The sequence below is a fragment of the Xenopus tropicalis genome, chromosome 3 (assembly GCF_000004195.4).
Source record: "Xenopus tropicalis strain Nigerian chromosome 3, UCB_Xtro_10.0, whole genome shotgun sequence".
In the NCBI taxonomy this organism is placed as follows: domain Eukaryota; kingdom Metazoa; phylum Chordata; class Amphibia; order Anura; family Pipidae; genus Xenopus; species Xenopus tropicalis.
In genome coordinates, this window is record NC_030679.2 from 14,833,247 (window position 1) to 14,856,243 (window position 22,997).

Sequence of the window (22,997 nt, forward strand, 5' to 3'; positions counted from 1 at the left end):
GTATTTTACCAGCCAAGGCCAGGGCTGATAGTACATGTTTACTGACAATGTAGTTGCTGGTAAAAATGTAATGCCCTTAATTTTAGCCCCTGGCCCACTCTCAATCTGCCCCATTCTTACCTTTTTTCTTCCCTGATCTGCTCCATAATCAGCCTTCTTTCCGCCATTGCCCCTTTGCTTCATAGTTGCCCCCTCCCCAAGAGTTGGTAAGATTCTTTTAAGAAAATTGGCAACCTTATCCTCAGAGAGTGCATCTCCATAGGCCAAATTGGGATGATGCAGTCATTAGACACCTGGGTCCCCTTGCCTTACTATAAAAATACTGTCCTACATCATCACCATTTATTTATAAAGCAGCAGCAAATTATGCAGCGCTTCACAATAAATTTAAACAAACAAGGATCTTAAAAGTTTAACAAACAAAGGTAAACAGAGTAACAATAAGACCAGAGGGCCCTGCTCGCAAGAGCTTACATCTACATTTATAGCCCTTTCCCCTGGCCCCAACTTACCTTATTATACACAGTGCCCCTGCATTTTAGCCCCTACCCAGAATATATATAAGCGTGTGGGGTACAGTAGAGTTTCTTTCCGTTGTTTCTCACAACTGATTGCCCCTGTTTGGTCCTCCCACCCCAGGACTAGTTGTAGGAAGCTGTAAGTATAATTTCCATAGGTCAGTGCTGTCCAACTTCTGTAGTACCGAGGGCCGGAATTTTTCTGGTCTACATGGCGAAGGGTCGATAATGGAAACCGCACCCATGTTATCACAAGAACTTTTATGACCATACCCACATTAACGGCGGTAGCCCAGCAAAAACTCAGATGGTTTGTGTAGGTATATCACCCTTCATTCATATGTGAAAGAATTATATCATGTCATATTAATACACAACCTTAAATCCATATGCCTCCTCCCCTGTGGAGGAGCACAGCAACCCCGTGCATATAATTACACACCTTAAGGGGCTGATTCTAGCTGTCGATATCGGTCCCTTAGACCGATTTGGAAGCTTATCGGCCCAGGTATGGGCACTTACGAAGGCCTGCCGGACTGACATGGTTTGAGCCATGCAAGGGGCCAATTAATCTAAGTACTGATACCATTTAAAGCTTAAGGTAAGCAGTCACAGCAGCCAGACAGGTGGGGGGACACACAGAGGGGGCCACGGGCTGCCAGTTGGACAGCCCTGCCATAGATGAAAGGATGATTGTAGCAGGGGGCTGGCTTGAGTGCATCGAGTACATGTGGTGAGGTTGTGTGAGAGGGGCTTGAAGTCCCGTTCTTCACTCCTCTTTATTATGCTTGCCTATAAATGGGCAGAAGGAGTGAATATTGCGCTCGCTCATGCTGAGCCTTCCATTACTTATGGCTCCGGCTGACAGGAGACTTCACTTGATGGATCATTTGGACTGAGCTGCTGCTGATGTTGGAAGTCCTTGGATTCTCTTCCCAAGTCCTTATTTTCTATTGTGCTATAAAAAAATTCCAATTATTTACCCGCGCGGTGGACGCGACATGTGCATAAATTTGCAGAATGATTGTCATCTCTTACATAGTTGTCCTTGCCCTTTAGCAAACTTCTCTGTTGATAAATGAGTTCTTGGGCCAAAACGATAGAATTCTATACACCAGTTATGGCCTATCTGTGGCAGCTAATTATTGTTGTATTATTTCCTTAACGTGTGTCTAGTTCATTGATTGATAATTCAAGGGTGCATGTACTTGCAAGTTATAGATTTCTGAACAGGACCCAGTTCTGGCCTGCACTCTCTGCTGTTTCCTAACCATCAAGTTGAGGGAGGGGTAGGGGGACATTTATGTGTCTCTGTCCACTCCTCATGCTGAATGCAGGTAGCACTCTATTTATTAGGTGCACAGACCTGTGCCCTTACTTTCTGCTAATGTTGTAATGATTTCTCATGACCCCTAAACTTAACTTCCCAACAGCAGCCCAGAGCACACTGAGCATGTGCAGTGCCACTGGCAAACAAAAGATGTGCTAACAAAATCCAAGATGGGGATTTGCTGGGACAGCTTTGAAGGCCTGAATCATTATTGTCATTACTGCTGAACCTCTGGACTGGTAGAGTAAGTTTAGTTTATAAAATATAACATTTCTAAACATATGTTTTAAGGTATTAGTTCTCCTTTAAATTCAGGGTTGCAATTCTCAGCCTATGGGCTGCTGTTACCATTAAATGCTAATACATTTAGATTTTGCGGAAAATGAAGAGTAGAATAAGGGGATATACATTTCAGCCAGTCATACTAGGTACACATGTCATCGAGAAGATTTAATGGGGGCTATACTTTTCAAATTGCCCAGGTTACCAGTTATTATGGCTGTTTTCACACATTGAATGGTGCCAGGCTTTGCGGGGCCAGAAATACCTATTCAGTCTAATGGTTACTAATCCTGTAAGTAAAAGCAATGCCAATAACTTGATACAAGATTAAATATGTTCGGTATGAACACTTAAAGCTCAGACCTTCTCATGAACCCAAGCAATATAGCTGGGGAGCACTGTTTCCAAATAGCACCCTTAAAGGCCACTTACCTCTAAAAAAAAATGCTAAGATGACCTAGTTGCAAAGTGCAAGGGTAAATGTTAAGGCAGCAGTTTAGCAGTGGGGGTCAATCTTTATTTTTTTTTAAGAAAAAAAATGACAGCTAAATGCATTATATATGCATTATTATTATTATTCATTTATTCATCAGGCTCAATGTTGTCTAGTAACCCATAGCATCCAATCAGCATGTAACATTTAATTCTCAGATGATTCAAAGCAAACAGGGGATAGGTTGCTATGGGTTACTATACCTGGGCAAACATTGAAGCTGAAATTGTTTTGCAGGTATACCATTTTCAAAATCTCAATGGTCCCAGTACCTTAAAGGAGAACTAAAGCCTAATTATAACAAATATATATATATATGTATATATAATACACCAAAAAAGTCCTGCACTCCCAAAATTTTATTGTTAAAACACAAAAGTGTTTTTAACAATAAAGCTTTAACATATAATATATATATTATATGTTAAACTCTATGTACCATAAAGCCCTATAGCTATAATGATTCAGGCCTTCAATGTTGCCCACAGCACCCCCATCTTTCGAGTGTCAGTGGCACTGCACTTGCTCAGTGTGCTCAGGTTTGCTGTTGGGTAAGGTTATATCTGTCGTAAAAGCTAGCTAGAGGACAGATTTATTTGATGGTTTCCGCTGCAGACTGCATGTGTTTCTATGCTGACATGGAATTTGAATCATAATTAATTATGCTGTATATTGTGAGTGGGTCCTTGGTATCAGCAGCCCAGAACATGTGTAAAAAGGAAGATATGAGAATCTACTTTCTTTCTTTGGAGGCAGAAATCTCAATGGACTTTGTTGAGTAATTCTTTCTTGGGTTCTTCTTTAGTTCTCCTTTAATTACATCTGCTCGTGCGGAGCCACTAGTTCATTAGGCAGTTTGACAGAGCACAGTTCAAGTGCCGAGAGATGGCAGCCGTGGCAGCAGCGGTGAGATGTCATTTGTTCAGAACATTAATATTTGTCAAGCAATTTACAAAACTTTTTTTTTCTGTTTGCGGTTTTTAAAATATTTCCACCCAACTCTGCTCCTAGGGTTACAAATTAGTAGAAATTCTATGCGCATATTTTACTTAATCTCATCGCTCCGACAAACCAGAATTCTGATGCCTTTGCATATTTCTAGAGTGATCCTAACAAAAAACGCAGTGCAGTTGTGCAAGTCCTACTGATGGATGACTCTCCAAGGACGAAGGAACATTTGGCCGGCCTGCGTTTTAGCTCCGTTTATATGGCACTTGGTATCAGAGAGTAGACCCCCCACATGCTACGGCCTTCATTGCTTGTATTTATGATTAGATACAGTTATTATTGGATCATTATCGTTAGCTTGGCAGCAGCTTGTTCTTGAGGATTGCATGAGGTCAAGAATGTCCAAGTCAAGTATATTGTGGAAAAAAAACAATCATTTGAGTACATATGTCACTTGGTTCTACATACACTTTTATCATTTTACCAGTCAGATATAGTTGCGTAAGATGGGGATCAAGGTAAAAGATGGGGACAGTAGAACACAATGTTGACAGTGGAGCAAGATGTTGACATTAGGATAAGATGGCTGCAGCTACTGATGTAACCCTTTCTTGGCACATTCACTTAATTTTGGGCTGTATATAGGCTTAGAACAAAAGACTTGGGTTCCCTTTGCAGATGAAAGGTACTGGGACTGGGATTTTAGCACAGTGCCTCCACCTAGTGGACACTGAGGAGCACACCTCAAGGGCAGTCCTGGCAAAGTCCCTTCCCCAGAGCTCTTTCAGTTTCCCTGGGTAGCGCTACCTGCCCCAAAGTACCTCTCCCTTTGGATTGGCAGTTGCTCCCACGTAGCAGGCACACGGAAAACACCTGTCCTCACCAGGGGACACCCACAGGAGACTTTCAATACCTTTCCTCAGGTGGATCAATCAATCACTTTGAGATCCCAGGATTTAGGCATCTAACCGCAGAGTAGCCGATCTCTCCTTAAAGCTGGACCAGCCGTTTACAGCCACTGCTCACTCGATTTCAGTCTCAACTGCTTGCAAACAGGGCATTCCTTCTCCCCAACTTCACAGGGCCTGGGCCCCTGCCCAGGGCTCACCGCACACATCCACCCTGTTCATGAGATGGAAGCAAACAGGAAGGTGCCACTCCTTTCCCAGCACTATACCAAGGTGAGGCAGGAAGTGGTCACCATACCTTATAACCAATAGCACACAGAGACAAACGCTAAACTGATACATGGGTCTTTGCCCAGTAACAGCACAAACCAATGAAACTTGCAGGGTTTGAAGCCATTGGGACATGTTAACTCTATGGGTCCCTACACTAGTGAGAGTAAAGAAGAGAATTGCAGTGTTTGACACAATAGCAACAATGAGTGACAATAGGTCAGTAGAGCAACATTAGGGTAAGAGAGTACAGTAGGACACAATGGTGACAATAAATCACTATTGCATCGTTAGGGCAAGAGGGTACAGTTGGACAAGATGTGGACAATAGGGCAATGTAGCAACATTAGGGCAAGCAAGGACAGTAGGACAAGATGGTGTTCATTTGGTAACATGGTGAACAGTATGGGGACAGTAGGAAAACTTGGAACAGTACTTAGTATTACAAATCACTTACCTTGTATCGGACCTAACATCTTCCATTTGCCTTGGATTTATTTGTATTGTTATTGGAGAGTGGCACGCCACTGTGTTGGTTCTGAATACCAATATATCCCCTACATTTTCTAAACCCAGTATAGTACTTGTGTTGAGATATTCTGCACATGCAGCGTACCCAGAATACATGGGTGTTTAGATCCAATATGGTAGTACTTCCCTCTTCAAGAAAGTATCTAGATCTGGTGTGATTGGAAATGATGTGCACCGGCCTGTGCCACAAGAATAGGGATTTGACATATTGGGACCCCCAGTGTTTTAAACATTTACTTCTTCTTTAGGCATACTCTTCTCTCCTTGTTGCGCTTCAAAGGCAATTAACCATGTGTATAGACTTGTACCTAAGGTTCTGACACTCACAGGAGAAAAGAATAAGCCCTTTAATACATCTCCATGTACTGTGCACAGTGGTTAATGATTTAGGACAGGACTTGATTGTTGGACAGTGTCTGCGTTGCCCCGTTCCACTTCATCAAGATTCATCATAAGTTATTAACAATTTTATTTCCACTCTCCAGCATCCCCAGTTATCAGATTTAAAGGGTAGGATTGTAGAGCGCCTCTCCCTCCTGTGAGTTACTGTATTAAAGGAATGACATGTTTATCTCTCATTTTTGTTTTGTTCTAGAATCAGCTTGGGCCCTCGCTTGTAACATCACAAGTGCAAAGTAATAATCACGGGTGAGTTTCACATACAAATAATATTTACCGAGCTGCGCCGCTGACATATATATTAATATAGTAGTGCAAATATTAACAGGGTGAAATTTTAGTGATTACTGGTGACATGAAATGGCTGTGTTTGTGAGAGTGTAGAATATGGTAGATTCACATTGGAGATGTTTGAAGGGAATTAATTGTCTCATCTTTTTCAGTGTAAAGTTCATTGCTTCCAAATCTCTGCATTCTAGTTTATTTGCTGAGACAGGACTATATCATAGATGGGGTATTAACCTCCCATAAACTCTCCCACTGCTCTCCAAAAGGGGTGGTCCAAACCTAATTATAGATGCAAATGTTTTCTCCAATGAGAGCTTTGCCTATCAGTGTTACCTTTAGCTTTCTGTTACCTAACATAGGGAAGTAGCTTGGCAGTTTTGGCTTGCTAATATAACACTGTTACGAAAGGGATCAGAAGGGCAGATATAGACTGTGGGGAGCCTATCAGATGTCTGCAGCCAGTCGCCATAATGTGTTTCTTCCAAATTCTAGAAACTGACTCTCAGGGGATACAGGAAGCTGAAGCACTGATGGGACTTTTCTGCATTTTGTGGGCAGAGAACTGTTGAAAATACTACCATTCATGGAAGTTATACAATTATCCCCATAGTATATTGACATTGGGTTTTGGGAGACATGTAATACATGGTGCTGGGTTGATGTTCGCAAATCTCATGTCCTATTGCACAATAACCATTACTACTGTACCATGTTTATATATCTGATGTTAAACAGGACCCCATAGAAGTACCAAATTACTTCTACCACAATTTAGAAGTAGTGATAAAAATAGAAGGTGCATGGTCTGCCCTGGTGTAACCTATAGCAGCCAATCAGATGTTTTCAAACAACTTACCAATAAATGCTACCTGTTGATTGGTTGCTATGGGTAACTAGACCAGTAGTAAACCTTGCATCTTTCATTACATTTGATAAAACATACCCAAGGGTTAAAAAATCCAGCACAAGTGCTGTTGGGTGCAAGACAGCCCTGTATGTAACACTGAGCGCAAGTTCAGGGCTCTGATGTGCCTTCAGGTTGAAGTTAGGTTCCTATCTGCCCATATATATGCAGTGCCGGTAAGCTTTGCCAGTGATCCATATACATAGGGTTCACAACTCATTTTGGTGGGCTGGTGTTAGAGCACAAGGAGCAAAGTGCAAAAACAGGAGTGCTATACCCCCCTATTTCTGCTCTGAACATTGCCCAAGAATGATAAACGAGGCCCATGATGTGCAGAATTTCCTATACCAGGATTAAAGATAGAAAATAAAATAGACACAAACCCTGCTTATAAACAGGGGATACTTTTGTTTCAAATGAAACAATAAAGAATAATCTTAAATTGCTCCAGACTGTATTCTGAACCGGCGGCCAGGTGTAGAGCCGTTTTTCATAGATTCAATTAAAAGTTACTGAGCTGTGCATTTTTAACATCTGAGGCTGCTGTTTTTAAACAAGTTCCCCACAAGGCCAAGTCATTAAAAGACAGCATGGGAAGCCTTAGCTTTATTCATCAAAAAGCCATACTTAGAGTGTTCCTGCCCAATAAACAGGGAATATTTACTGTACTTACATTAGGAAATGTACATCTATTTGCTCAAAATATATTTCCATTCAATTAAATGTAAAAAACCTGTGAACTTGTTAGACTCCCCCAGGGACTAAACTTGCTAACTTTCTACCTGCCTCATTTACCTGCTTGGGTGCTGTGTCTGTAGGTGACCCAAAACCACAGCACTAAAGCATTTCACATACAGTGAAATTTCTTGACAGTTACTGATCAGGACGGCCATCATTTTGGAACCTTACCAGCATGTGTGCCCTCTGTAGTATATTACCCCACATGGGTAATATCTAAAGATTATAGAAGAGGGTAAAATCTAAACATTGTGCTGAAACTGGCCAGCTAATGTTTAAATAGAAACTTAGAGCCCTATGATAGCCGGGCCCGCTAAGCATGCACCAGATATTAATATAAACATAGTGATAAATACTAATCATACATTATGAGAGCTGATATTCTGTAGTAGTGAAATGTATATTCCTGGCACCATATCCCTTTCCCACTGGCATTTTCCATAGTGGTGTTAATATATGTTACAGGGCATGGAACAGGGGGGACATAGGGTCACATTTAAAGGAGAAAAATTACCTATTTACAATGCAGTTCAATTTCCATTCATTTTACCTTAAATAGTTACTCATGTATTATAAGGGATAATGTACACCTTACTGTAAATTATAAGGATATTAGGAGTCACTGAGGGTTCTGTGACCATATAAAGGCACAAGGCTGCAATCTGAGTTATACATGGAACACTGAGTATCACTCATGTATTATAAGGGATAATGTACCCCCTACTGTAAATTATATTAGAAGTCACTGAGGGTTCTGTGACCATATAAAGGCACAAGGATGCAAGCTGAGTTATACAGGAAACTCTGAGTATCACTCATGTATTATAAGGCATAATGTACCCCCTACTGTAAATGATAAGGATATTAGAAGTCACTGAGGGGTTCTGTGACCATATAAAGGCACAAGGCTGCAAGCTGAGTTATACAGGGAACTCTGAGTATCACTCATGTATTATAAGGAATAATATACCCTCTACTGTAAATTACAAGGATATTAGTTAGTGATAGCTTCTGTGGCTATATACAAGCATAAGGCTGCAGGCTGAGTTATACTGGGAACTCTGAGACATAGGGAACATGTTTTTATCTGGTGAAACGGATACAGTTGTTAGCTTTGATATAGAGCTTACTCGAGTGACAGAGCCAAAACACCAGCAGGGAAAGCAGACAATGGAAAATGTTACACGTTTGCCTGGGACGGTGGGAACATTTTCCAGGATGTAGAGTGACCTGATTAGACTAGATCTGGCAACTCACATTCTGCCTGGCTAATTAGCACTGCTACATGGCTTCACAGAAATCACTACAGTCTGCAGTGTGGTTCTAAATCAACTGCTAATGCCATGCATGGGGCAGAATACCTTTTGGTGAAATACCAAGCTAAATTCTTGTATTCCATGCATACAACAGCCATTTTACATTGCTAACTAAGGATTTTTATTCTGCAGAGAAATGTCACTTTTCATAACTGTGCCTACATAAATGAAACCTTCGGTTCATGTATCATTAAGAAGCTGAACTGTACAAGATGACCTCGTCTGTCTGCTTCGTTTACTGTATTGTTGTTACCCTTGTCTGCATTGTCTGTTAGGGCATCAGCCTGTATTGGCTATGCTACTAAATGAACATGACTGAATCACTTTGTGTATTTTAGGCAGGCACTAATGACAAGATATAAATCATAATTCTGTCGGCCATTAATGAGAGTCATATCTAAGTGATGCTTATACAGGGAGAAATATACTTTTTACAGTCCATATATATATTGCATATGGACCAATGCATCGGCAAATATTACATTATTTGAGTATTTAAATAAGAATGTTTAATATTTGAAATCTGCAGGCTACAGGGATCTTTAAGTATGTTTTTTGTATTATAAAGGATAATGAACCCCTTACTGTAAATTATAAGGATATTAGAAGTCACTGCGGGGTTCTGTGACCATATAAAGGCACAAGGCTGCAGGCTGAGTTTTACAGGGAGCTCTGAGTATCACTTATTTTATTATTATAAGGGATTATGTACCCCCTACTGGAAATTATAAGGATATTAGAAGTCACTGAGGGGTTCTGTGACCATATAAAGGCACAAGGCTGCAGGCCAGGAGTTATTCGGGTAAATTCCTGTTGCAATGAAACTTTTTTAAAATAAAATATTTCTGAACGCTGAAGAAAGATCACTGCCATAGAAAGCCTCTCTTAAATCTAATTGCAGCCTGTGACTGCATGCTGTGCTCCTGGAATAGCCTGCATTCTTATTCTCGCGTTCTCTTGTGTCACAGAAAAGTCGCGTGGACTGGGCAGTAAAGTCAGTTTCAAGGACAGTATAGGCAGGTAGGACCTTGGAGATAAGACTGGTTCCTAAAGGAACCAATAACTGAATCCCATGTTCGTTCTAGTATTTTTTATCAGGTAGGAAGGGTTTTAAAGTACAGTTGTGCTGCCATATAGTGATATTCGTAGACAATTTGTAGTTGGTCTTAATTTTTTAATGGCTATTAAACTATTTAGCATTTTATTCAGCCACACTCCAGTTTTGATATTATTTGCTATCTGGTTGCTATGGTCCAAATTACCTTAGCAACCAGGCAGTAGTGTGAATGAGAGACTGGAAGATGAAAAGGACATAAGGAATATATAGAAACAGTAACCATAAAATTGGAGCATCACAGGGTTATTTGGCTGCTGGGGTCAGTGGCCCCCATTTTAACGCTGAAAAAAGCAGAAGAGGATGCGATTAATGCAAAAACCATCTTACCAGTACCTTACCACCAAGCATCTGTACTTGAAACTTATATCAAAAGGTGGCAGGCAGGGTTAATTGTGTAGTTGTGGCGTGCATGTTCCTGTGCAAAGCTGTATAATATCATGGCTGAAATTCATTTGGGGCACTAGTGTGCCTTTAATAACAATGGCTTAATGCTCAGGTTTCTAATTGACATTTGGATTCTACATAGCAGAAATGCACGCGCAGTGGAGATTTAATGCATGTGAATCCACTAACAATCAGTCTTTCATTGCGGCACAGCCTCCCGAGCAGGGTGCATGCAGATTGTACTCGGGGAAATGGTTTGGAAGCTGACGCACTCCCTTACTGAAAAAAATAAGGATTTATTTCTTTATTCTGTACTTCTATATCAAATAACCAACAGCCAAGGCTTTGTCTTGTGATTCTGTGTCTGGCTGGGCCCAGAGCTTGCAGTCCAAACACTATTATAGTCAAAGTGAAGCCAGTACAACTTAATAGCTTCTTACCCACTGGGCTAATCCTGCCGCTTGGCTGTATTAGAATACAACTGTACACATAGGGTGAACAAGAGGAAAGTGCTTCTAGATAAAAGTTAGATTTTGGCAAATGAGGTGTATGGATATATGTGCAGTATTTAAAGGGATATTGCTATCTTTTACTCAAAACTTGTTGATATTCTTCCAACATAAGCAATTATTAATCTGTCTTTCTGCCTTTTCTGCCTATCTATTTATCTTTTACCTTTCCGTTAAACTTTAGCTCTCCATTAATCACTAAAAGTCTGTGGTTGTTTTGTTGTTATTGCTTGAGCTGAACAGGGCAAACAAGGAAAGTGAAGCTGTTCCATAGTTCTAACATCTGTATTTAAAGAATAGGCCTAATGTTTTTTCAGCAGATATTCTCTCTAATATAGGTGTATACTGCTCCTTTAATGCAAAAATTCATAGAAGAGTTATAGTTCCCCTTTAAAGTCTGTGGTACAGTTATGTACAGTATGGGCCTCAGTTGTTGCTTATTTTCACTCATAATCTCCCAGCTCCAATCAAGGAATTTCTTCCTTCTTTGAAATGCTCTTATGGAATGATGCCTGTAATTACAGCTGAGCACCCTGCTTGGGAGGTTAGTGTCCTTTAAACCATGTGTGACATGTGGCAGATGCCTCCCTAAGTGACGTCAGTTGGGAGGATGCTGTTACACTTGCCAAGCGCGCCCGGCTCTGTTACCATATATGACACAGCAAGGCTCCACGTCCGAGGCATTTCCAGTGCACTTGTCCCATGACAGACAGCAAGCGGCCCCACGTGCTCAACCTTTTAAGCTGGATACTGATTCAGGTGTCCAAGAGGCAAGCTGGGAATTAAAGTGATATCTTTTATTTATCCCTCCTGCTTGAGGTTCACTTGCCCTTTATTAATGCTGCCTCATTTTCTGCCATTTTTTCCACCTTTAGTTTTTTATTTCCCAGAGATTAAAAATTATGCTGTATAGTTTTTCTGCCAAATACGAGATCTGTATAGGCTTATGTGTGGGCCCATATACAAAAAAAATAAAAGTACCCAGCTTTGCAGCCAGACGTGTGTTTAAGTTGGGGCGAGGGTAGTATCCCACCTGTGTTATTGGTGCTGGCTGTGTCAGTCAGGACCTGTAAAACGCAGCCATCCATGACATCACTGGTTGATTCCTTTATGTGGTGGCATAGGCACGTGAAGGAACATTGGCAGTATTGGCCCAGACTAGTATATACTGAGTATACGGGGGAGCTATTGAGGTCAGGATATCTGGTGGACTCCAGATTCCCCTAGTCCAATACTGTAAGAAACATAAATGCACTAAACAGATATCATTTTGGAAGGCAATAGTTTGGAACACAAGTTCCCTACTATACAGCAGCATTCCTCATATCTTAACACAGGGGGCTGTTATGGTTTGAGTTCCTCCCCTTACTCCAAAAAGAATTTTCTGTTACACCACTTATTAAGAGACTCTGAGCAGAAACCCAATCCCCATCAGTGAGCCTTAATATAGAGAAAGCAGCTGTGTGCTGGGGGATTCTTAGTCAGCACTCGGCCCGGCTTATACCATCAGCACATTTGGGAGAGCCTTTCCTTAAAAGCTAAACCATTGAAATTGCCCATTGCATCTGCAGAACGGAAGGTCATTATTAATATTTAAAGTTAATACATAGCAGGAACATCTTACATGTTAAAATAAGAAATTAGTTCTAAGTTATGTAATTAATTCAATGAATTAATGAGTTTTTGGCCAAATTTTCCATCACACGAATTAGATTCCTTGCATCATTATAGAGTATTATGTGATACTTAGGAAGTCCTCTTTGCATTTCTTATCTCCTGTTCTATCATACTAGGGGGCCAGATTTCAATCCAGAAAGTATGCAGTGTAATTCAAACTCAAAAATATTTGATAAAAGTCTTTAATAATAGTTAATGGCGAACCTTCCAACTCCCTGTAATCATGGAACCGTCCTTAATCATGTAGCACAGATTGTAGCACAGACTTTCCAGGGCCCAGTCAAATGCTTCCTTTGGCTTGCACCAAGTTTTTCTTGGACCCGCCACAGTTGGGGCACAGTTGACTGATGTGGCTACTTTAAAAATATAGCTCTGCCTTGGAGGGGAGTTTTTGGTGCTGGTTATACAAATCAGCTTTCAGTGGCTCTCTGAGGGTTATGGGAGTTAAAGGAGAAATAATTCATTTTACTGCCAATAAATTACCTACATTAGTGAGTGCTTATGGCTGTATTTACATAAACCTTTCTGATAAAGCATTCTTAGTTTTTACCTTTCCTTCTCCTTTAAGGTTGATCATTCAACCACTGCTGAAAAAGAGAACATTTCAGGAGATAGTGTGAAATATGGTTGGTGTTGTTCGGAGTGTTGTAGTTCAGCAGCAGCTGTGCCACCTTTAACTCCACTGCTTTTTAAGGACAACACAGCCCGTAGCGGTCATCTGAGAAAAGCTATTGCCCTTATGTTATTTAAATTGGGACACCAGTGAATAGGACAGACTTGTGTCATAACGTAATGGCATAGCTGGAATGAGTGGAATAGCACCCTGTCATCATGACATGCTGGAATGACAAACGGCCATGTGACATTTTTTAAAATTAATTACCTCATATAATAATCAGATATATTTTATTATGTAATAAATTAAAGGGGACATATACATTATCTTCAATAGGCTTCGCATTCACCGTTTTCTCCTCTGTAATAAAATATTCTGATGATGGTTTTTCTGCAAAGGGAGCCTTATTTATGCATTTTTGTGTACTCATATTAGCAGTGAGTTCCTTCCTACTGGGTCTGGCACTCAGTCTTTGTAATTGTATTTTATTGTATGGAAAAGACTTATTGCAGTGTCTGTTCCTGCTCTCTCTACTATTAATTTAGTGTAAGAATGTACAGTGCTGTGTGTACAAGTAGCTTTGTATAAATGAACATCAGTAGAAGCAGCCATAATTGCTCTGATGAGCAGGAAAGATTGCAGTAGAGAGAGCCCTCTGGTGGCCAGATCAGCCAGGAAAATGGTGAACTCTTTGCCTTAAAGGGGCTCTCTTGGTCCCCCCTAACTTTCAGATTCAAAAGGATTCTCTAGTAGGAATTCTCCAATGAACTACATATTTTTGAGATTAGAGGGCTCTTTTATAAACAGATGCATTTATTAACACTGGAGAGAAACATCACGGTTATGTTGCCCATAGCACACCAAAGCAGTTGCAAAATCAGACCTTAGCTTTTGTTTTCTGAATTGTAGGCAACTGTTCTAATCTAAGGGGCCCATTTACTTACTCACGAACCGGCCGAATGCGTCCGATTGCGGTTTTTTCGTAATGATCGGTATTTGGCGATTTTTTCGGAAAATTATCGTGACTTTTCCGTTGCCATCCGAATGTTGCGCAAAATCTGGCGATTTTCTCGTAGCGTTAAAACTCGCGCCTTTTTCGTAGCCATTCCGAAAGTTGCGCAAAATCTGGCGATTTTTTCGTAGCATTCGGGTTCATTCAAGCTTCAGTATGGTGACTTTTCTTGGGCCAGGTTGGAGCTGCAGGGTGCCATTGAGTACTATGGGAGGCTTCCAAAATCATGCTAAGTCTGAAAGTTTCGGCCGCCGCTTACGAGTGCTCAATACGAAAAAGTCGCGACAAGATACGAGCGAATCGTAATGGCTACGAAAAACTTGCGTTTTTTCGCGAAAATCGTATTAGTAACGAAAAAGTCGCGACAATTTCCGAAAAGTCGTAAAGGCGCCGAAAAAATCGCAAAAAATACGAAAAAGACGCAAAATGTTCGTTTTCCAATCGGAATTTTTCCAATTCGGATTCGAATTCGTGTCTTAGTAAATCAGCCCCTAAGTGTTGAATGCTTGCTATGGGCAACATTACTGGTAATGTTTGTCTCCAATGTTAATAAATATGTCCCTGTATACCAGGCCAGTGCTCCACTTGTTTAAAAAATTGAGCCTGGAACAGAGTATGGGTTAAGCATTTCAAGTCATTGGGGCAGCGGGGGATAACTAATGGACTAAATTAATAGCATGACAACATAGGGTTTGCATTGCAAGTGCAATTTTAAATGTGAATCGCCATGTTTCTTTACTGAAAATGCCACAATCCCCCCTACAATTCCAGCTGAAGGCAACATCATGATTGCCTCGTTTGCATTTGGTGCTTATAGCAAGATTCAAATTGTACTCTAGTACTGATTTATAGCTGGTTCAAAGAGTGAATTGTCTGTAAAAAAAAAAAAAATGCTCTCTGCTGCAAAATTTGAACTTTTTCCTTTTCTCAGTGTTAGTCAATGAGGCCCTGGGATCTCTGGGGAGGAAAATCCATACAAAGAAATTTGTGTTTCCTAGAAGCATCATTATTAGTACAGGGTATAATTTCCCATTAAAGGGAAAATAGTCCATAAATGTATTAATGTGGTGAAATGTATGTAACAAATCCTTTCCCTTTTTTCTCATAAATATTTTCTTTTTATGTAATAAAACCTCCCTTTTTTCTCGTAAAGTCCCCCCTTTTTAACATTATATATAAAATATAGGATTAAATTAGTCCTAGGAGGAGTTGAATCAGATGGCAGGATCTGGCTCAATTAAAAAAGCTTGCCATAAGCTTGCTGTTCTTTCAGTGGAAATAGCTCCAGCGTTCCAGCATTGATCTTCTTATCTCATCAAATAAGCACTTTTAGATAAATATTATGTTGTCTCCAACAGGAGGAGAATAAGATACAACCCTGCACACCTTTATCTCAGTTTAAAGAGATATTCAGGCTTAAGGAGTTCAACTGAAAAAGGGTTCTGGGGTCTGTTAACCCAAAGCCACAAATCAGGAGCCTGCTTTATTTTAGCAACCAGTCAGATATAAACATTTATAGCCTAGCTCCATTAAAACAATGAAACCAAAATCTGGGTATCTAAATGGGATTGGACTGTAAGTGTATTGCATACAGACACTATAAGGTTATTTTTAGACTAAAATAAGGTCACTTCGAATTGCACATATTAGATATTTAGTATAGTACTAACACAGTTCAGCATACATTTCCCATAAGCCTTCACAGAATATGAAAAATTAAAGAGAAGGGCAAATGGAGACTTGGAGACCTTGCTTGCTTAATGGAGGATAAGTTCCCCCACCGATAGCCACACCATTCCTTTTTTTCTTCCCTGTTGGGAGATCAGGGAATCTCCTGTTGGACCCCAATGGCATAACTACAGAGTATAGTGAATGTCACTTGAGAAGCTCACCTACACTTCTGATACTTATATGCAGTTGTGGTGGTACGACCCCCCATATGTATGGCCAAGTTGCATCATGGCATAGTGAAAGAAAGGGGTTCCAGCACACACCAAAGAAGTAATGCTGTGATAGCCTTTATTGTAACATTTCAATGAGCACAATGTTTCGTGAAGGTTTTTCCCTGACAAAGGAAGGTGAAAACCCCCCAAAAGGTTGTGCTCATCTGGAATGTCACAATAATGCCTATCGCAGTATTGCTTTGTTGGTGTGTGCTGGGATCTTTTCTTTCACTATAACTACAGAGGAAACAGAACCCGCAGCTGCTGGAAGGCTCAGGTCTGCTTCCTCTGTAAGGGGGTGAATGGGTGACTTATGATGAAGGGGAAATTGGGGGTCCCCAAAGTTGCACCACTGGGTATACCCCACTATTTTCTAGCATAAGAATATGTAATCCATTATATCTAATGGATTCATTGGTCGGCCCAAGAGACCCAGTCCGACGCTGCTTTGAAATGTCAGTAATGTAAACCTACAAATGTCAGTTTCCCTTTACACAGGACCTGGGGTTGGGGCAAGGAGTGGGATTTAATTTTAAAAAATAAAGCAGAGTGCACACTATAAAGTATATGAAGATGATTCATATATATGCTTATATACACTGTATATAAAATATAAGGGAATGCCAGTATAAGTTTAATGAGAATCTCTCACTGTAGGAATGAAAGCTGAGAGGACAAGCTTCATTATTCCAATTCATGAAATGGCAATGTGATGTGACAATTACGGGAGACTGAAGTGCCCATCCTTGCATGCTATGCCACAGCTAATGTCCTTGCCTTGTGATTCATTTTTACATTGTCCGCGTGCCATAGTAACATAGTAAATAAGTTAGGTTGAAAAAAGACACATGACCATCAAGTTAAACCATATATTCCCTGCCTAACTGCTAGTTGATCCAGAGGAAGACAAAAACCCCATCTGAAGCCTCTCTAATTTGCCGCAGAGGGGAAAAAATTCCTTCCTGACTCCAAGATGGCAATCGGACCAGTCCCTGGATCAACTAGTACTGAGAGCTATCTCCCATAACCCTGTATTCCCTCACTTGTACTGAGAGCTATCTCCCATAACCCTGTATTCCCTCACTTGCTAAGAAGCCATCCAACCCCTTCTTAAAGCTATATAATGTATCAGCCAGTACGACTGATTCAGGGAGGGAATTCCACAACTTCACAGCTCTCACAGTAAAAATCCTTTCCGAATATTGAAATAGAACCCTTCTAATCAGAATGGGTGCCCTTGTGTCAGTTGGAAGGACACACTGGTAAATAAAGCATTAGATTGTTATATGATCCCCTTATATATTTATACATATAGTTATATCATCCTTTAAGAGCCTCTTCTCCAGTGTAAACAACCCCAACTTGGCCAGCCTTTCTTCATAACTGAGACTTTCCATACCCTTTACCAGCTTAGTTGCCCTCACTCAATAATGTCCCGTTTCAACACTGGAGACCAAAACTGAACGGCATATTCTGTATGGGATTTTACAAGTGCTCTGTAAAGTGGAAGCTTCTGCCTGGCATTGCTTGCTACAGCCAAATTTATTATCTACAAGGACAGAGTCCTTTTCCATTATGGATTTGCCTAGTGCAGTGCCATTAAGGGTATAAGTGGTTGCATAATTTCACATCCCAGGTGCATGACCATACATTTATCCACATTAAATCTCATTTGCCACTCATCTGCAAGGATTCCACATCCTGGATGAAACTGCAGAGTTTTGTATCATCTGCAAACACTGATATATTACTTATAATACCCTCCCCTAAGTAATTTATGGACAAGTTAAAAGTGCAGTACAGAACCCTGAGGGACCCCACTAAGAACCTTACTCCAAGTAGAAAATCTACCATTAACAACCACCCGAGCCTGTAGCCAGTTTCCTATCCGTGTGCCAATGACTTAACTAAGACCAATAGACCTTAGTTTAGAAAGCAGTCGTTTGTGGGACACAGTATCAAATGCTTTGACAAAATGCAAAAACAAAAATGTTTTTGCCAAAATGATATTTCCCCATGCCCCCAAAAACCCAGTTAATAATTCCATCCTTATTTATTGAATATGGGCACAGATCTTTCATGCCAGAGGGAAAGTGTTCAAATCGAATGTTGTTTTATGGATACTCAGTGATCCCTGCTGCCTACAAGTACAATCAAGCAATATATCTTCCACCCCTCTTAACGGCTTGAGCTGTCCCACGCGCCTGAATCATGGGTCCTGTTCTGTGAAGTAGGAACTGCATCCTGGCTCTGGTTCTTGCCATAGGGATATTCTTTTGGGGGTGTTGTAGTTGCCATATATTTACTATATGTATAATCCTATATTTTTTTTTGCAGTTTTATACTTTCACTTAAAGGGCCATAAAGCTCACATTTTTTCCTTCTCAATTGTGCTTGGTGCAGGGATGTAGTTATATGGACACCTTTATTTATAGTATTGCTCTGTACAGCCTATCAGAAAATGCAGGGATTTTTTTTTACTGTCTCGCCTTTCATTTTTAAGAAGCCACACACCCTTCACTAACAGCTCATACCCCCTTTTATTCTTAGACAGAGATGAACCAATAATTGTCTACTGTTACATGACACACTATAAAAAGTGCTTGACTAGCATCCTGAATCTGTAACAAGAGGACCTCCTGCTGTTATACCCCCTTTTTGCAGGATAGTCCCACATTGTGGACCTGAAAAGGGGTGTGGCTTTGTGGGAAGTTGGTGGATTGAGGTAGTGATTGGGGTAGCATTGTCTAATGTGTCTCATTTCATGATTCAGATGTTGGTAGATATATGTTCTGTCCAGTCATGAGCTACAGAACTGAGCAGAGGATGCCCATGTAATGCTTACTCCATCAGTAAATTCCACTTTTGCCATTCTGACCGGATATTGCCTAGGCAGGGGGCTCATTTACAGTTACTAGGTGTAGATCTAGGTGCAATTTGCGCCTTTTAGTGCTCTTGAACGTGCGTCCATGGTCAAAGCTAATGACCCTTAAGGTCACACTCAGGCAGATTTCAGCTGCCAATTCAGGTCCTTCAGACCATTCAGCAGCTTATCTGCCCCTGTACGGGCACCCCCGACGGGCCTATTTAACCATTATCTGGCCTTAACTTGGGCAGATCTCGATCAGACAGGCTTGATTTTCCTTTTCCGTCAGATCGGGCACCGCATTGGGTCGTTGATGTGGCCCTTGGTCCAACGGCGCGCCTACACCCACTGTACTAATTTGATCATTTGGCCCTAGGGTCCTAGGTAAGCATATTGGGAGAAGATCTGCTGGTTTGGTGACCTTGCCAAAAAAGTAGATCTTACCGTGTATGGCCACCTTTACAGTGTAGTTGTACCACTTCTTCTATTGTAGTGGTGCAATTTCCTTGAAATTATGGGAAGGAATCTTGCATTGTGGGTTAAAACATGGGCACCAATGCTGAGCCCTTAATATAACACAATTCTTTGATTGATCAGAAATATTTAGGACAGTGGGGGATTTTAACAGGGAACCTTCCATTTAAATCCTGATTAAAATAGTGACGGAAAAATGCAGTATTTTTATTTTTAATTCTATTGGTTTGGAAGAACCACCCCCCCCCATACACATTTACGCAAACGCTGCCGCATCTGAAATTCCATAGTTATTAATATCAAATTTGTTGCCTGGCATTTCCATTTCAAAGTTTAAACAGTTTTTTTCCCAGCTGTTTTGCTTAAGTGACAGAGCGGCTGCGTGGTGTCCGTGCTGGGAAAATAAGTAGTTTATCTTTCGACTCCACACCATGATGTCTTCTTTTGAGCAGAATGATTAAACCTCGGCTGGGTAATAAACCAAGGCAGGATGCGACTGCGGAATAAATATCTCTACGGTGAAGTCTTTCAGGGAACAAATCACCGGGCTGATCTTTCAGGCATTTTTACTGTTTTCAGTTAGTGAGCAGAAGCCGCTTGTGCAGTGTAATTAAACCCTTTGCGCTAACCCCCGCATCCAATTTACAAACTAGCATGGAGGAATGAGATGTACATTCAGGCCCAGGTTAATTATGGCTAAATAGAAACCAGGAGACTGTAAAAGAAATACAGGAGTTTGATCCTTTACCCCTTAAGATTTAATTCTTAAACTGAACTGTAGTTTTTCCCACATTCATTATAGAGTTGCACTGGCACTTTTGCTCAGCAGATTCAGCCATGTCCAATGTGACTTCCCAGTTGTTGAACTACCAGTATGGCAACCTCCGGAAAACATTAATTAAGGTATGCACTGCTTATCATAACCAGTGTTTTAAATATTTGTTAAACATATTTAGTTAAATAGAATTAGCCTTTCTGCCTTTCTACTACACTGTAATTTGCTTGATAAAGGCCAGTTGTTGGCCTACCAGTATGGCAGCTTTTACCAAGCATTATTAAATGCATGCATTGCTCTAAATAACCAAACTGTTTTAAATAACATTTTTTAAACACAAGAAATGAATTGTATTTTTCTTAAAAATACTGCCTTCCTATTACACAGTAATTTGAAGTGCATGATTGGTTATTCACATAGGTACCCACCCCAGAGGAACATATAATCAGCTTTTCCTACCACGGGCCACAGACATACATGCTTATATGCGCACACTAGGGGAAATTTCTTAATCTCAGTCTAAGTTATGTAGTTTATGGGGCGTTGGCTGACTTCTACATTTATAAACTGCCTTCCTATTACATAGTAGGATTGGTCATTCACATCGGTCTCCACCCCAGAGGAGCATACAATCTATTGTTCCTATTACTGGCAACTAGAGGCAATTTTATCAGCTGAGTCTCAGGTATGCAGTTTATGAGACTGTGAGATGGCTTCTAATATTCTAACATTTGTCCAAGCATCATTGTAGCAGTGGCACTTGCTTCATAAAGGCCAGTTGATGACCTACAAGCATTATAAAATGCATACACTACTCATGATAATACATGCCAGTATGTTTTAGAGAACATTTATTAATTAAATTAATTATAATTATCCTTTATTTAAATACTGCTACTACATAGTAATTTGCAGAGCATGATTGATCATTTATATCAGCCCCCACCCCAGAGGAGTGTAAAATTGAATTTTCCCCAACACAGCCATACATATACATACATATACATATATTCATACACAATTTTATCAGCCCAGTCTAAATTATATAGTTTATGATAAAGTAATTTGCAGGATTGGTCATTCACATTAGTCTTCAGCCCCTATAAACTCATAAACACATTTCAGCTGCAAGTGCAGTCACACTAAAATAACCACATAAATTGACTCCATGCATAAATGGTACAGGTATAGGACCTGTTATCCAGTATGCTCGGGACCAAGGGTATTCCGGATAAGGGGTCTTTCCGTAATTTGGATCTCCATACCTTGAGTCTACTAAAAATCAATAAAACATTAAATAAACCCAATAGGATTGTTCTGCCCCAATAAGGATTATTTATATCTTAGTTGGGATCAATTACAAGGTACAGTTTTATTACTACAGAGAAAAAGGAAATCAGTTTCAAAATTCTGAATTATTTGCTTATAATGGAGTCTATGGGAGACGGGCTTTCCGTAATTCGGAGCTTTCTGGATAACGGGTTTCCGGATAAGGGATCCCACACCTGTACTTGCAAAACTGTTTCTTGTCCATTTTCTAACGCGCACACCACTCTATTTTGTTCAGATAAATCATATGTGTGCACCAAATTGTTCACTAGAGAACCGGCAATGAGCCACCAACTTAAATTTGTTTGTATCTAGAGGGTTTTCACTGTACCCGACTTTGAAAATTGCACCTTAATAACCAGGTACAAATTTTCAGCACCAAGTGTAACTTTCCCTTGTGCCCACAATTAAGTTCTAACTGTAGGGAGAAAAAGCCACATTCTGGTTTAAAAATATGGTGATTTGCATTTGATATTGAAATTTATACCCTGCACTTACGCTTGTTAATGAGCCGTTAAGCCTTGTAACCCTTAGTAACTCAGTAAGCATTCTTTTCTTTTTGTTTTCCTGGTCTAATTAGAGCTGTAAAAGCAAGCAGCTGATTGGTTGTGGGCCTGTTGTGTGTTTGTGCGTGACCCCATAATGTGAAGCCATTTCCACAGTCTCTGTGGCCCGTAGAAGCTTATGGGAAAGGCTTGCAAAGCATCTGCTTTAATTAATTTGCCTATAGCATGTTTAAATAATGTAGCCAAAGCGACTCATGAATGTGTGACTCTGGATAAGAAAAGGGGTCACTGATTACACTGAATGGTCCATCCGACTTCAGGCTTCTCTCATGTAGGGCAAGTTGGGGGATTGTTTGGAAGCCTATTAAGGAGTATGAGGATTTTAAAGTGTAGAAGGCATTACACTAGGATGTTTATTTCTGTACAGTCTTGTCATATCTGAGAGGTTTTATATTCTTACTGACCTCTCTAAATACTATGCACATTATCCATTAGGGAAGGGCACGTCCTAATTTTACAACACTGCCATATTAACCACCTGATATAGAAGTGGGTAACATGCTTAAACGCTGAGAAACTGGAACAATGGATTTACATACTAATTATGCTCAGTCACATCAGTCAAGCATAAAGGCACAGGCTGGGAACAGGTTCTGAGCAAAAGCAACTGCTTTCCAGGCTTGGTCACCCCTATATTTATGAATATACTCAGAATATCTGGAATCTTTCCTGCAGTGGGGCAGATATTTGCGCTTAGAATGTACTCTGATCAGCACATCAAGGGTTAAAGAGACTAGAGACCCAAGCATACAATTTTGGGCAATCTAACAATCATTTGTAAATATTTGTATCCCTCTATCCTTT

The 22,997-nt window shown here is 40.4% G+C and overlaps 1 protein-coding gene across 4 annotated transcripts in view; it reads left to right on the plus strand.

Moving 5' to 3' along the window:
• tspan9 (tetraspanin 9) overlaps window positions 1-22,997 on the plus strand; it is a 246,563-nt gene that overhangs the window by 51,889 nt on the left and 171,677 nt on the right. For 2 of the 4 annotated variants that reach the window (XM_012958536.3, NM_001126530.1), the window contains 1 exon segment: window positions 5,876-5,928. The exons of the other annotated variants lie outside the window; for them this stretch is intronic. The gene's annotated coding sequence lies outside the window, so the exon portion shown is untranslated. 4 annotated transcript variants of the gene reach the window in all.